The sequence below is a fragment of the Pleurodeles waltl genome, chromosome 3_1 (assembly GCF_031143425.1).
Source record: "Pleurodeles waltl isolate 20211129_DDA chromosome 3_1, aPleWal1.hap1.20221129, whole genome shotgun sequence".
In the NCBI taxonomy this organism is placed as follows: Eukaryota; Metazoa; Chordata; class Amphibia; order Caudata; family Salamandridae; genus Pleurodeles; species Pleurodeles waltl.
The window spans coordinates 1,046,667,565-1,046,681,386 of NC_090440.1; positions in this window are offsets into that span (position 1 = coordinate 1,046,667,565).

Consider the following 13,822-nt stretch of genomic DNA (forward strand, 5'->3'; position numbering starts at 1 on the left):
TGTGGGCATGTGCAGTGGCCATGCATTGGTGATGGGTGTCCATGCTTCGGTGTTGCATGCAGGGCTTGGTGTTGGGATGTGTGGTTTGTGATAGTGGGACATCTGTGAGGAGTTGGAGTGATGGGGGTGAGGGTGGGGGTATGTGATAGCATGCAGGTAGGGTGGGGGATGTAATAGTTAAGATTTGACTTACCAGAGCCCATTCCTCCAGCTACTCCTGCGAGGCCCTCAGGATGCAGTATAGCCAAGACCTGCTCCTCCCATGTTGTTAGTTGTGGAGAAGGAGGTGGGGGTCTGCCGCCAGTCCTCTGAACCGCGATGTGGTGTCTTGAGACCACAGAACGTACTTTCCCCCGTAGGTCGTTCCACCTCTTCCTGATGTCATCCTGTGTTCTTGGGTGCTGTCCCACTGCGTTGACCCTGTCCACGATTCTGCGCCATAGCTCCATCTTCCTAGCTATGGTGGTGTGCTGCACCTGTGATCTGAATAGCTGTGGCTCTACCATGATGGTTTCCTCCACCATGACCCTGAGCTCCTCCTCAGAGAACCTGGGGTGTCTTTGCAGTGCCATGGGGTGGTGTGGGTGATGTGTGGGGTGGTGTGTGTTGTGATGTGTGGGGTGATGTTTAGGGGTGTGTGGTGTTTTGTGCGTGTATGTTGTGTGAGTGATGGTGTTGAGTGCCTGTGGATGCTAGTTTGTAGATGGTGGTGTCTCTCTCTGGCCTTCAGTCGCAATTTTGGTAGTAAGGGTTTGTGGGTGATGTGGGTGGGTGCTTTTTATTGTATTGGATGTGTGGGATTGGTGTGTGTATGTGTATCAGGTGTGTGTATTTTGAATTGTCCAATGTGGTTGTGTTTTGTAAATGTGTGTGTATTTTGAGCTCGGCAGTGTGTACCGCCAATGGAATACCGAAGTTGAAAGACCGCCGCGTGGATTCGTGGGTCATGATAGTGTGGGCATATTCCTGTTGGCGTGACCATGGAGGTTTTGTTATCAACAGTTTATCACTGACCTTTGGTGTGGCGGACTTGTGTGGGTGTCTAAATTTTGGCGGATTCCGAGCTGTAGGTCTTAATAGCTGTTGTGGAATTCCGCGGCCGCTGCGGTGTGTTGGCGGTCTTCTGCACGGCGGTAAGCGGCATTTACTGCCAATGTTGTAATGACCCCCTAAATTATGGAGGATTGTTAGTAAACCTGGGTGAATGTTAATTACACTCATGAAGATAGCAAAAAATTGTACATTTCACGTTAGGCGAAATACATAAAAAATGCAATTTTAATTGTATACAAATTACACCAAACACTTGTCTTGCCAAGAGATGTTTTGGTTGAACTTGTCTTTTGCTTTAGCTTGCTAACTTTTTTACATGAGGTATGCCAAGATGAAACCACACTTGTTGACTTTTGCATAATTCTGTGCGCTTTTCGGAAAGTTTGTCAACTTCATGCTAAAACAATATACGATTTCGCACACCCCTAACTATGATCAACAGGGGATGCAGATATTTCCAGGCAATTTACAATTAAGACGTGCCTTTAAACTTAATAGCCAGAGCACGTCAACATGATGCAAGTAGATCAAGTATAGATTAGAAACCTGGAATAGTTTTTGGGACTGAAATAATGTGGTGACAACCCTCTCAATGCACGTATTTCAAAAGAAACAGTTCAGTGCGATATGAAATGCGTGTTTTGCCATTGCATGAAAATCAATGAGCTATTACTGATTTTTTTATTTGTCGATTCATACAGAGTATTCCGAATTTCATTAAAAACATTTAGTCATCCTAATATTAAATTGAATGTTTCATTGGTCGTGTCATTTTCTTGAACTGGCCAAAAGGGCATATGTACTTTCTTAAGCTGGTGCCCTTTTTTTCTTATCAGAGCCATATTAAAAAGGAATTTCCATCATCTAGAGACTTTATAAAGTCTCTCAAATATGTGGGAAGAGATTTCTAGACTTCACTGCCCTGCTGCACTGACTTTCGCTCTACTTCGGTCGCAAAATCCCAGGCACAAACCTCGCCAAGCAATGTGGAGTACAAGATCCACCCCTTGGCATCCACTAATCGTTAATGTAACTGCAGAGAACACATGACGTGTATTTCATAATGTGCCTCAGTGCCGCTGGCTTCTTTTATGGGTAAACTACCTGCCACATGCTGGGAGGTGCAGTTTTGGAAATCCTTGGCTCTCCTCTGTATTCACCACAAGTTATTATGTTGATGTGTTCTTTCTGGCGCTAGGGAGTTACAACACCATTCACACGCTATTGGAAAAATACACCCTACATTCGTTTTCATTGAGGCTTCCCCAGTGATGGGAAGGTTTTGCGTGACTCATCTCTGATTCCACCTCACATTTGCTCTGTGGCAGCTGCGAGGTTTTTGGCAGGTTCTAATGCTTACCTGTGACTCATAAACCCATGTCAAAAGGACTTTCTTTAGTTATGTACACAATAAGTAATCAGAGACAGAGATGTCTGGTCTGGTCTGGCGTAGGAACTCAGCTGAGGTAGAATAGGTGCTTCAGTGATAAGCAAAATGGCAGCACTTACTATGAAACTAGTGCACCCAGCTCAGTGGCACAGCAAGGGTGCCATCTGCCTAATGCAGGCAAGTAACATAGACAGCCTTGTCCACTGGTTTGGTGTGAAGCAACATAAATAATTGGCCTCAGTAGCACATTTTCACTCCTGCCCTGGTGCCACTGCACCTGTCGCACTAATCATTGTAATGCCCCTGAATCAGCTACATTTAGATCATATTAATTGTGTGACACTTACATACAGTTTTGGACTTTTAGCCAACAACTCTTTGCATGCTGAGAGTCTTTGTAAAGTAGGTTATTGTTCACTATAGCGCTCATGTCGCCTTATTGGTGCCTCAGGGCACCATAACTCTCTGAAGAGAACGATGATTAGAAGGACATTCTGGTGCCTATTTATGTGGAGAGTAGTCTTCCAAGATACAAGGTCTAGAGATCATGGATGACTAGGAGGCATTAAGCTACATGCTTTACAACCCTGGAGGAAATATTTTTGTGATTAAGATTCTGTGCAATGGAATTCCTAAAGTTGGACCCTTTCGCAGAGAAGATTCTTCCACCAAACAGGTTGTGAATCAAAGAACAAAGGGGTGGTTTGTTGACCTGATTAACAAATTGAATATCAAATTTGCTCCTACAGTTTGCTCTTTTTGAAAAAGTCATGTTGATAACTTTGAGACGATTAATTGACGTGATGCACTTATTTCTAATCTCTCGTGGTAGAAAACAAGCATTTTTGATTATGTGAAGAGTACCATAAAGGAGTTAAGATAAGATAATTGTTTTTATTGCCACATATTCCACTTACTTAGATAACTCTGTGCTCCCCCTTGCACCAATTGTTCACCCAAATGCTATATCTCATGGTCACTCTGCCCTACTTCTTGTCTTACTTTTAAACTTTCCCAGCCACCACTCGAACATCCTTACTGTAGTGTCTTAGGACTGGGAGCACTAGGACACTAGGACACTCGGACCCCATGGCACAGGGTGGACTCAAAGAAGGGATTACGTTATCAATCTGGGAGGTGTTAAGGTGTGGCCTTTAACAGTTATGAGATATTGAGAAGTCAGTTGAATGATGTATTCTGAAGAATAAAGATGTTAACTATGCGCTCTGTGTGTGGTGTGTTTTTGTGAGTCCTCTCGGGCTGGGGAGGTTGTGACAACTAGCGATGAGTAGGGGATACATGTCCTGAAGAAACAAGACTACTCTCCCTGAGAATTTGCAAGGATATAGCAAACTGCTTGTGCATGCTACGTGTGCCCCAAGCTGGTGCAAAGAAGCGTGCAGTTGGCATATGTGGAGTGCAATCTCCACTCCAGTTCGTACGAGGCCTCATGGAGAACTTGAAGGCCTAGCAGAGAACTGCTGTTGAAAAAGCCCATCAAGACTCCCCAGCCAGGCAGAAAGAACACAGTGCTGTGCCACAACACTGAGCCATATTTCATACAAGCAGAACGCTAAAGGCAGTGACAACCAGGTACTAGAAATAGGAATACATTCACCAACAAAGCAAACATTCAAAATTTCAGCATAAGACACAACAGTCAAGCCAATCCATACAAAGTAGCAAGTGGTGTCCACTGCATTCCAAATCTTGTAACCAGTGAGGCAACACAAACACATAGCCCACCATAAAAAAAGTCACAAATTGGGCAAATAATAGTGGAAGCTGTTGAAATAACACAGAGAAATGACTTGAACAAAACAGAACGACGAAAGCAAAGACCAAGGAGTGCAAGAAACAGAAAGTGCATTCACTGTAAAAAATGAAGAGGGTACCACACACACATTGAGCCAGTACAGCAATCTGAGCTCAGACACGAGGATGGTACTTCCTGAGTGGCAGATTCAGATGCACAATGAGATCTGCCTGAACAACACATACCCTAAAAACAGGGAAAAAAATTGTGAAATATACAGCAGCTTCTTTCCCGAAACCGTCAAAAAACAGAATATTGATGCCAGATGGACCACATGGATTGAATAATTCAATGATTTAATATGCTCTAGAAGAAATAAATGATGAGAAAAACATTAAATACTTAAAGAATCTCACTGGTGACAGAGTGAAATAAATGGTAAAGAAAAATCGCACAAATTGAGACAGTCATACCATCAAATCAAAGAAGCTTTATGAGCCAAGTTCAATCTGTCAACAAATGTCGACTATGAAAGGTACATTTTCATTCAAGCGAGACAAGTTGGTGAGACGATGGAAGCTTTTGTTGAGAAACTTGATGTGCTCATCAAACATTGCAAATTTAGTGAATTTAACGATTAAGAAACCATGCGATGGTTGTTTGTCAGACTCATTCTGAAGATGCATGTTGCAAGAGACACTCTGTCTCGAAAACGTACTGGTGGCTGCCAATATGGAAGCAGGAACAGCATAAGGTGAATTAGCATTGGTCATAAAGAGTAGACACAAGCAGTGAACAAATACCTGTAAGTTGACATCTTCAGGGAAAGATTGTATTTCCAATGTGGATTGTCATTTCCACATGAAAATAAATGTCCAGCCATCGAACAAACATGCAAAGGGTGCGGAAAGGAGAATCACTTCATAACGGTTTTTAAAGCAAAAGAGAAAGTTATTGCGTCACGGCAAGATGAGAAAATGGATGCAGAAGTTTCAGAAGCATTCTCACCACACCAACAAAGACAAAAAACAACCTCAACTATGACAGGCGGAAGCTAAACGAAGTCGATCATCATCACATTTATCCTACAAGAGTTCCTCAATTTCACCATTGAGCAACAGTAGAGAGGGTAAATGTGCGATGGTCATAGATAAAAAGGAGCGACATGCACATATGAGTCTTGTCACTTGCAAAGAAGACAAACAAATGCCAAAAACATGTGAGTTAACTAAACAAATGAACTCATATGGACATTGCCCAAAGGTCAGACTAAAGGTCAATGGTTGCTCCCTAACATTTGTAATTGATAGTGGTGCATTGATCAATATCACACCAGTCAAACAATTTAACAGTTTGTCACCCATACTGCAAATCAAATCATTCAAATACAAAGGTGTATACATGGGCGGCTTCCAAACCGTTACAGAGTCAAGGATCAACCACAACAGCATTGCGGCATAAGAAGACGTCTGTGCAGGCCCCGAACAATGTTCTTTAAGGTACTCCATCTAGTGCATGACTGTTTAGTTTTGCAACTGCTGCTGACATGGGGCTGATATCTATCAATTACATCCTAAATACCAATCTGAAATTGTGAGTCAGTTCCCATCACTGTTTCATTACTTAGGATTCAGAAAACAATGAAGGTGCAACTTCACATTTATTAAGACATCCGGCCTGTTACACAGCAATACCTCAGAATAGCATTTCATCTACAAAAACCAGTCGAGAAGGAACTAGAAGCCTTACTGGAACATGACATTATCGAGTGCTCTACTGGTCCCACACCATGGGTGTCGACCATAGTGGTACTGCTGAAAAATGACAGTAGAGGTGCTGTACGCATCTGCATGGATATTCACTAAGCCAACAAAGCAATTGAGAAAGAAAGAGATCCTGGTACATACACTGTGGCTAGGATCATGCAGGTGGATGGAACCAAAGTCTTCTCCCATTTTGATCTAAATAAGGGATGCCATCAACTCGAACTGGGAGAAAACTGCAGGCACATTACCATTTTTTTGAATCATGTTGATTTGTTCAGATATAAAAGACCAAGTTTTGTGGTGACATCTGCTGCAGAAATATTCCAAGATTTTATACGAAGAATTATTCAGCCTGTTATACATGCCTTCAATTACAGTGATGATATACTGGTATTTCGAACAACATGGAAGGCTCTAAAAAAAGTGTGCCAGTTACTTACAGATGCAGATATAACATTAAATGCCAAAAAGGGTGAACTCCATGAAACAAAACTCACGTTCTTTCGGCACATATTTTCTGATGGAGGAATGAGTCCTGATCTTGATAAAGTGCAAGCACTATCAGCCACCAGTCCTCCACAAGATGATACCATGTTACAGTCCTTCTTGGGCATGACCAGGTACATTTGTGACTTTGCCACAGTGAGTGACCATTCTGATGGTCACCTGTATGTGACCACTGCTTCTAAAGTATAAAACGTGATTAAAAATGTTACTGAGATGGCTTCCTTTGATCCTAAACTTCACAGTGAGATCACTGTTGATGTGAGCCCATGTGGGCTGGGAGCAAGCTTTGCTCAGCATCATGGACAACCAAATGCAGTTTTGCGGCAAAAAGGATAGCGCTGGCTTGTGCCATTCCAAAGCGTCAGCCGGGCACCGTATTTATTGAATGGCGCAAGTTGGCGCTCAACTAGGGCTAACATCTTTTAAAAAGATGGTATCTGGGAGGGGGTGGTGGTAGGGAAGGAGGGAGTTGTGCACCAAGAAATTTCTCTAGCCTTGTTTGAGGCAACAAAAAAATTCCTCTAACCAGACCAGCATCATTTTCTGGCGCACAACCACCAAAAACATGACTCCGGCCTTGAGAAAGACCGGAGTTATGCCCATCACCCCAATGGCCAGCACAGGGAAAACGTGTCCCTTAGGCATGGCCATTGCACCCTGTGCCATCCAGAGGGCCCCATGTTAGGGCCCCTGATGGAACTTTAATAAAAAAAAAAAAAATGTTTACCAATACTTACCCTACTTACATAGAATGGGGTCCCCCATCCTCCCGTGTCCCTCTGGTGGTGGTGGGGGTGTTCCTGGTGCTTGGAGAGGGCACCTGTGGACCCATTCCATGGTGTTTAATCATGGAAATGGCTCCACAGGTCTGCTAATGCCTGGTCTGACCCAGGTGTTAAATAATGGTGCAAAGCAAGCAAGAGTTTTGGACACTTACCTCTCCAGGAGCCCTGGACATTTTTTGCCATTTCCCTGCCTATCAGCGCTCCCACATTTCATTAATGAAACAGTTATCTTTGAAAATGTTTTCTGTCACTTTTTTCGATTTTAATGTGCCTGTATTCTTTTTTCACACATTTTTTGTAAATGGCTTTGTGCCACTTACTTTTTTCTGTTCAGTTATTTTTACACTGTTTCAGTGCAAACTGATTGACCAATGAGTTCTGGTAGGTTTGCATGGGTTATGTATCTTAAAGGTATTCAGGAGAAATCCTGCTAACGCCTTGTACACTATCCCATAAAGCAATGAAGTAAGATCCCTGTTTGACAGTCGCCAATATAGAGCCTTCAGGCTTTTTGGCTTTGTTTGGTGACTTTGTTCTTCAGCATCTATAGCAATACCCAGCTTCTGTCTGTAAATTCAAGGTATGTGCATATTGAATGTTGCATGCTTTTGGTAAGACTCTGTCTAGGCATTGAGGTTTCTCTACCTGTTTTACAAGTCAGGTTGGTTTTAGAGCAAATGTTTACATTGCGCTACAATACCTACTCCCTTTGTGGTAGGAGGGGTTTAATAAGCTCTTATACCTCAAAGCGACAGGTCTCAGAAATGTGCATATTGCAGATCTCATTCATGTTATTGAAGTAGTAACAAATTTGCCAATCTGTTGGAATGGTGGTATCAACACCTGCATTGAACAGCAGACTACCGTTCATGCCTTTGCAGAGTGTCTACTTTGCCTTTGATTTCCACCACTACTCTTTAAAGGTACGGTGGTCACAATAAAAAATAAAAAAACAAGCCTTGGCAAAGACAATAGGTCTTGCCGATGTGAGAGCTCTTGACCTAGCCAATGTCTTTTAGCCATGTTGTACAGCGGCATGGCTGCTGTTCAGCATGGCTGAAAGTTAGTGTGTGACATAGAGGAGAGTAGGGTAGAGTGGGGTAGAGAGGAGTGCTGCAGAATAGCATTGGGTGGAGTGGGGTGGAGTGGCATAGAGTAGCGTAGAGTGGAGTGGACTTGTGTTGAGTGGAGTGGAGTGACATAGAGTGGAGTAATCTCGAGTTGAGTGACATAGAGTGGAGTGGAGTGACGTAAAGTGGAGAGTCATGGGGCATACAGGAGAGTGGTATAGAGTGGAGGGACATAGAGTGGAGTAGAGAGGCATAAAATAAAGTGGCATAGAGTAGAGTGGAGTAGAATGGAGTGGTGTCAAGTAGAGTGGTGTAGTGGAGCATGGCATTGAATAGCATAGAGTGGAGTGGTATAGAGTACAGTAGCATAGTGTGGCATGAAGTGGAGTGGAGTGGTGTGGAGTAGAGCAGCTTAGAGTACAGTGGCATAGAGAGGTATGAAGTGGAGTAGAGTACGTTGACTGGGATAGAGTGGTGTAATGTAGATTGCCATAGAGTGGAAGAGCATAGAGGGGAGTGGCATGGAGCATGGAGTAGAGTGGCTTGAAGTAGAGTGCCATAGAGTGGAGTCACATAGAATTACATAGAGTGAAGTGGCATAGAGCAGCATAGAGTGGAGTAGAGTGCTGTGAAGTGGAGTGGAATAGAGTAGAGTGGCTTAGAGTGGAGTAGAATGGAGTGGTATGGAGTGGAATATAATGCATGGATTTGCACAGAGTGGTATAGTGTACATTGGCATAATTTGGGTGGTGTAGAGTGTCATGGAGTAAAGTGGCGTGGAGTAGAGTAGCCTAAAGTAGATTGGTATAGAGTGGTGTGGAGGGGCGTAGAGTAGGGTGGTTATTTTAGCATTCATGTTGGCACTTTTTTTTTAGCTTGGATCTAAGGCATGTGTCCTCTCACCTAGTCACTTGTCATTTTATTCCTCTTATTGATTTAGCAAGGCTTTATTTTTAGTGGTGATGTTTTATCATTTTATATCAGTTGCCCTTCCATGCAGAATTTTTATTTTTCATTTTTCTGCACAATATTTCATCCTGTGCAAGAGAGTGAAATGTCTACCTTACACAGAAAAGATGCAATATCACATCAGGGTTGTTCTCAGAACAACAACATGTTTTATTATAAAACAACAGCCATACAGACCTAAGTCAGGGGGACATTCCAGCCAGCCTGCCATCTCATGCTGCACGTCATCTCAGTCTCTGCTCTGCAGACCTCTTCTTTACCTCTAGGACAGGTATGGAGATTGGGCTTCTTTCCCTGGACTAGATTGGCGGATTAGGGCTACCACTGCTATTTGTTGTCATGTAGAAACTTAGTAGTGTAGGTAGGGATATTAGATGCACTATGACAATATGGTTGGATTCTTCCTGTGTTTCACTTTCATGGTCACTGCTGTAACAGCATTGTGTTTCATTATCCTCATAATCACAATTCATGTCTTTTTACATTGATCGCAGTTGCTCCAATGAAACCCGTTTAACCAAGATCCTGCTACTGTTTGTCTTTGCATGTATGATACTTGTGTAACTGAGAGAAAGGGGTACGATATGTTCTACCAGAACTTCCTTGAGGTATCTGAGTGTCATGCAATAGGCTGCCACAAATTACTTCTACCTCTGGTACTGGTGAGGTGATGCAAGCAGCCAGAAGGTATAGGCTGACAGTTGTCATATGGTTTGTGATCAGACTCAATCCCCCATGCTTATTGGTGCTGCCGCCGAAAATCCAGCAGTCCCATTGCTACAACAGAAGTCCTACAACAGTTGCAAGACACACAGTAGATTGGAGTGGAGTGGATTGGAGATGCATGGAGTAGCATAGAGTAGAGTGGCACAGAGTAAAGTGGAGTAGAGTGGCATAGAGTGGCATAGAGTGGCATTGTGTGTGGATGGAGTAGAGTGGCATAGAGTAGAGTGGTGTGGAGTGCATGGAGTAGCATGGAGTGGTATGGAGTTGTGTGGAGTGGCATAGTGCAGGGGCATTGAATAGAGTGGCATGGAGTAAAATGGTGTGGAGTAGAGTGGTGTAGAGGGGAGGAAAGTGGCGTGGAGTGGCACAGAGTACAGTGGCATGGAGCAGAGTAGAATGGCGTGGAGTAAAATAGTGTAGAATGCCAGAGTGGCACTGTGTAGAGTAAAGTGGGGTAGAGCAGAGTAGCATAAAGTAGAGTGGCTTACAGTGGAGTGTTGTAGAGTGCCATAGAGTGGCATAGTTTAGAGTGACATAGAGTGAGGTAGAGTAGAGTGGTGAGTAGAATGGCATGGCAAAGAGTGGCATAAAGCAGAGTGGCACGGAGTGGCATTAAGTGGAGTGGCATAGTGTGGCACTGTGTGGAAAGGAGAAGCATTGAGTGGCACAAAGTAGAGTTGCAGAAGGTAGGGTAGCATAGAGGAGTGGAATGGCCTAGTGTAGCGTAGAGTGGAGTGTGATGGAGTAGAGTAGCATAGAATGGAGCAGAGTGGTGTATAGTGGAGTGGTGTAGAAAGAAGTGGCATAGAGTAGAATGGGATAGAGTAGAGCAGGATGGAGTAGAGTGGTATCGAGTGGTATAGAGTAGAGTGGTGTAGAGTAGAGTGGAATAGAGTGGGGTGGAGAAGAGTGGCATGGAGTGGTATATATTACAGTGGCATAGAGTGCAGTGGTGTAGATTGGCATGGTCTAGAGTGTCTCACAACGGCATTGAGTAGAGTGGAATAGAGTAGAGTGGCATAGAATAGAGTGGTATTGGGTCAAATGGAGCAGAGTGGAATGACATAGAGTGGAGTGGCATGGAGTGCAGTGGAGTCGTGGCATAGACTAGAGTGACGTGGCATAGAGTGGAGTACGGTGCAGAGGAGTGGTATAGAGTGGTATAGAATGGAGTATCACAGAGAATAGGTGTGGTGTAGAGTAGTACAGTTGTGGGTGTAAGTAGCTAAGACATCATTAGAGATGGCAGATAGGGCAAAAGCAACATAAATAAGAAGCAGTATTCCTGTGTTAAAAAAAAATGAAAATAGTGCATTGCAAAAAGGCTGATTCAACTTTCACAAGGTTGAAGCCATCAATCATGGACAGTTTTCACTCTGCAAATCCAATACTATCTCCTTTGAGGACTGAATATGGCATCAATGGTTTGCAACTGTAATGACAGTAAATTGATACAGGTCATTGCAATTCATAAGGAGAGGATGTTCCTTTCACACCCTCTCCTCTTTTCCAACCTCAGTGTGTGAGGACAAAGTGCAAGTCGGAAAGACTTTTTCAACTCAAAATGTGCTATTGATACATTGTCTCTTGTGGTTTTGAAGTTCCATGGCTCTTAATTTAGCAAACTTCAGGCTTTGAAACTGAAACCATTTAGTTCTTCAGAACCTCAGTTTCACAGGTAACCTAGCACAACCTTTTCCTTTCATTTCTTAATTAGTGTTGTAAGTCTAAGTAAAACTCTCTTAAGTAATAATAATCCCTTCTGGTACATTACTTTGAATTTGGTTATATTCTTTCAGTGATACAGTCTTGTTAAGGTGTTAGTTTGTTAGGTCGGGCTTGATAGTGCAGCTGTCACCAGACATTATGTGATCAACTTTAAAAGGGCTTTAAAAAACACTACCAGGAGAGGGGCTGTGTCTCCGATTACAACACTGTAGCCAGAAGTAAGTTTTGATTGGGCAGAAGAAGTTTGATTCCACAAAATAAGTGATTGCCCTGCATGCAACTGTAATCATATTATTTATCCAGCTGCCTGAGCTTGAACTTTCAGTGTCACACCCATGACATTACAATGTTCTCAAAGTATTATAGATAACTAGACAGCAGCACAGATGAGAAGTGGATGGTCATTAACCTCAGACTTTAAAAGCAGTGAGGTGTTTGAGAGCCCAGGCTACACTAATCTAGATGTATTTTGACAGTGCAACTGTTGCCTTATCTCATGTGATCAACAAAAAATAACTTTCAGAGTGCCACTGAGAGAGGACCACATGTGGATTCCCCTCAGTACAGGATTTGATTGGGGCTCATTTGTGTACGTCCTCTAAAAAGACTGCTTACATTGCAATTTTGAGCTTGTGGCAAAGTTTATACTCAATAAAGCAAGACTGAGTTGGTTATGGTGGCAAGCTGATGATAATGGCTATAGGTCTGAGCTGTTTAAGATGAAATCCTATGATAAAGGCACTAGGCCTAATATATTTATTGGGAACACATTTGTCAAATTCTATAGGAATTTAAGTGTGATTTGATATTACTCTATATTAGAGCCTACCAACAGATATTTTGTTAAATGGAATCTCTAAGGTTACTTTAGTAGGTAATGGATTTGGCCACCTAGTGTGACACACAGTGTATATAGAATGGTGGTCTGTGAGAATCTTTGTTAGGTCATCTTAGGCAGAAGGTATTTTGCTTAGCCAACTGTATTTTGTATGCCTTTCTAATTTTATGTCTATGGCCCTCATTACAACTTTGGCGGTCTTCACAGAAGACCGCCAAAACCCCGGGCACCAGAAGACTACCAGTGCTGGCGGTCTTCTGCTAACCATATCACGGGTATTGCTGGATTTCTGCCATTCTTTGGGTGGAAATCCGGCAGTAGTTGCACTGGCTGGCGGAGGCGCTTGGTCGATTCCACCACTGGTCCTGCCCCGCCAGTAGGACTCCACCAGCCGTATTATGGGAAATAACACAGTGGTGTCCTGCTGGCGGGGCACTGCCGGCAGTGGAAGTGCCCCTTCGTGTTCCCTGCCAGACGACCTTCTCCCCGGACCAGGTAAGGTTATCGTCGGAAGGGCTGGGAGGGTGGAGGGTGTTGTGTGTGCGTGAGTGAGTGTGTGGTGTGTGTGTGTGTGCATGAATGTGTGTATGCGTGGTTGCATGTGTGTCTGAGTGTTGAAGTGAGTGTGTGTACGCATGTTTGGATGGGTGTGAGTATGCATGTTTGGATGGGTGCGAGTATGCGTGTTTGGATGCGTGCTTCAATGCGTGTATGAATGTTGAGATGAATGCATGTATGAATGCATTTGAGTGAATGCATGCATGTAAATGAAGGTGAATTAGTGTATGTGTGGTGCGTGTGGGTCTCTATTTGCGTGTGCATGTATGCGGGGAGGGGGGTGGGGGTTGGTGGGTAGGGGGAGATGGGCTCTATGTCAGAAGGAGGTGGGGGTGCTGTGTCAGAAGGGGGTCTGGGGGTGGGAGGACGGGGCGCTGTGGCTGGATGGAGGGTGGGAGGGTCTAGTGCTTGCTCGGGGGATTGGTGGAAAGGCGGCTCCTAAGAACGCCGGTGGTCTTCTGTGGATCGCCGGATCAAAAATGATCATCTCCGGCCCGACGGGTCCGACCGCTATGACAGTATGAGTGGAGATGTGGCAGGTTGGCATTGGCCAACCCGCCACACTCATAATGTAGCAGTCTGCACTGTCAGTCTGTTGGCAGTGGGGCCACCACATTTACCATGGCGTTCAGAAGACTGCCAAGGTCAAAATTACCCCCTATACGCCTGATGGTTG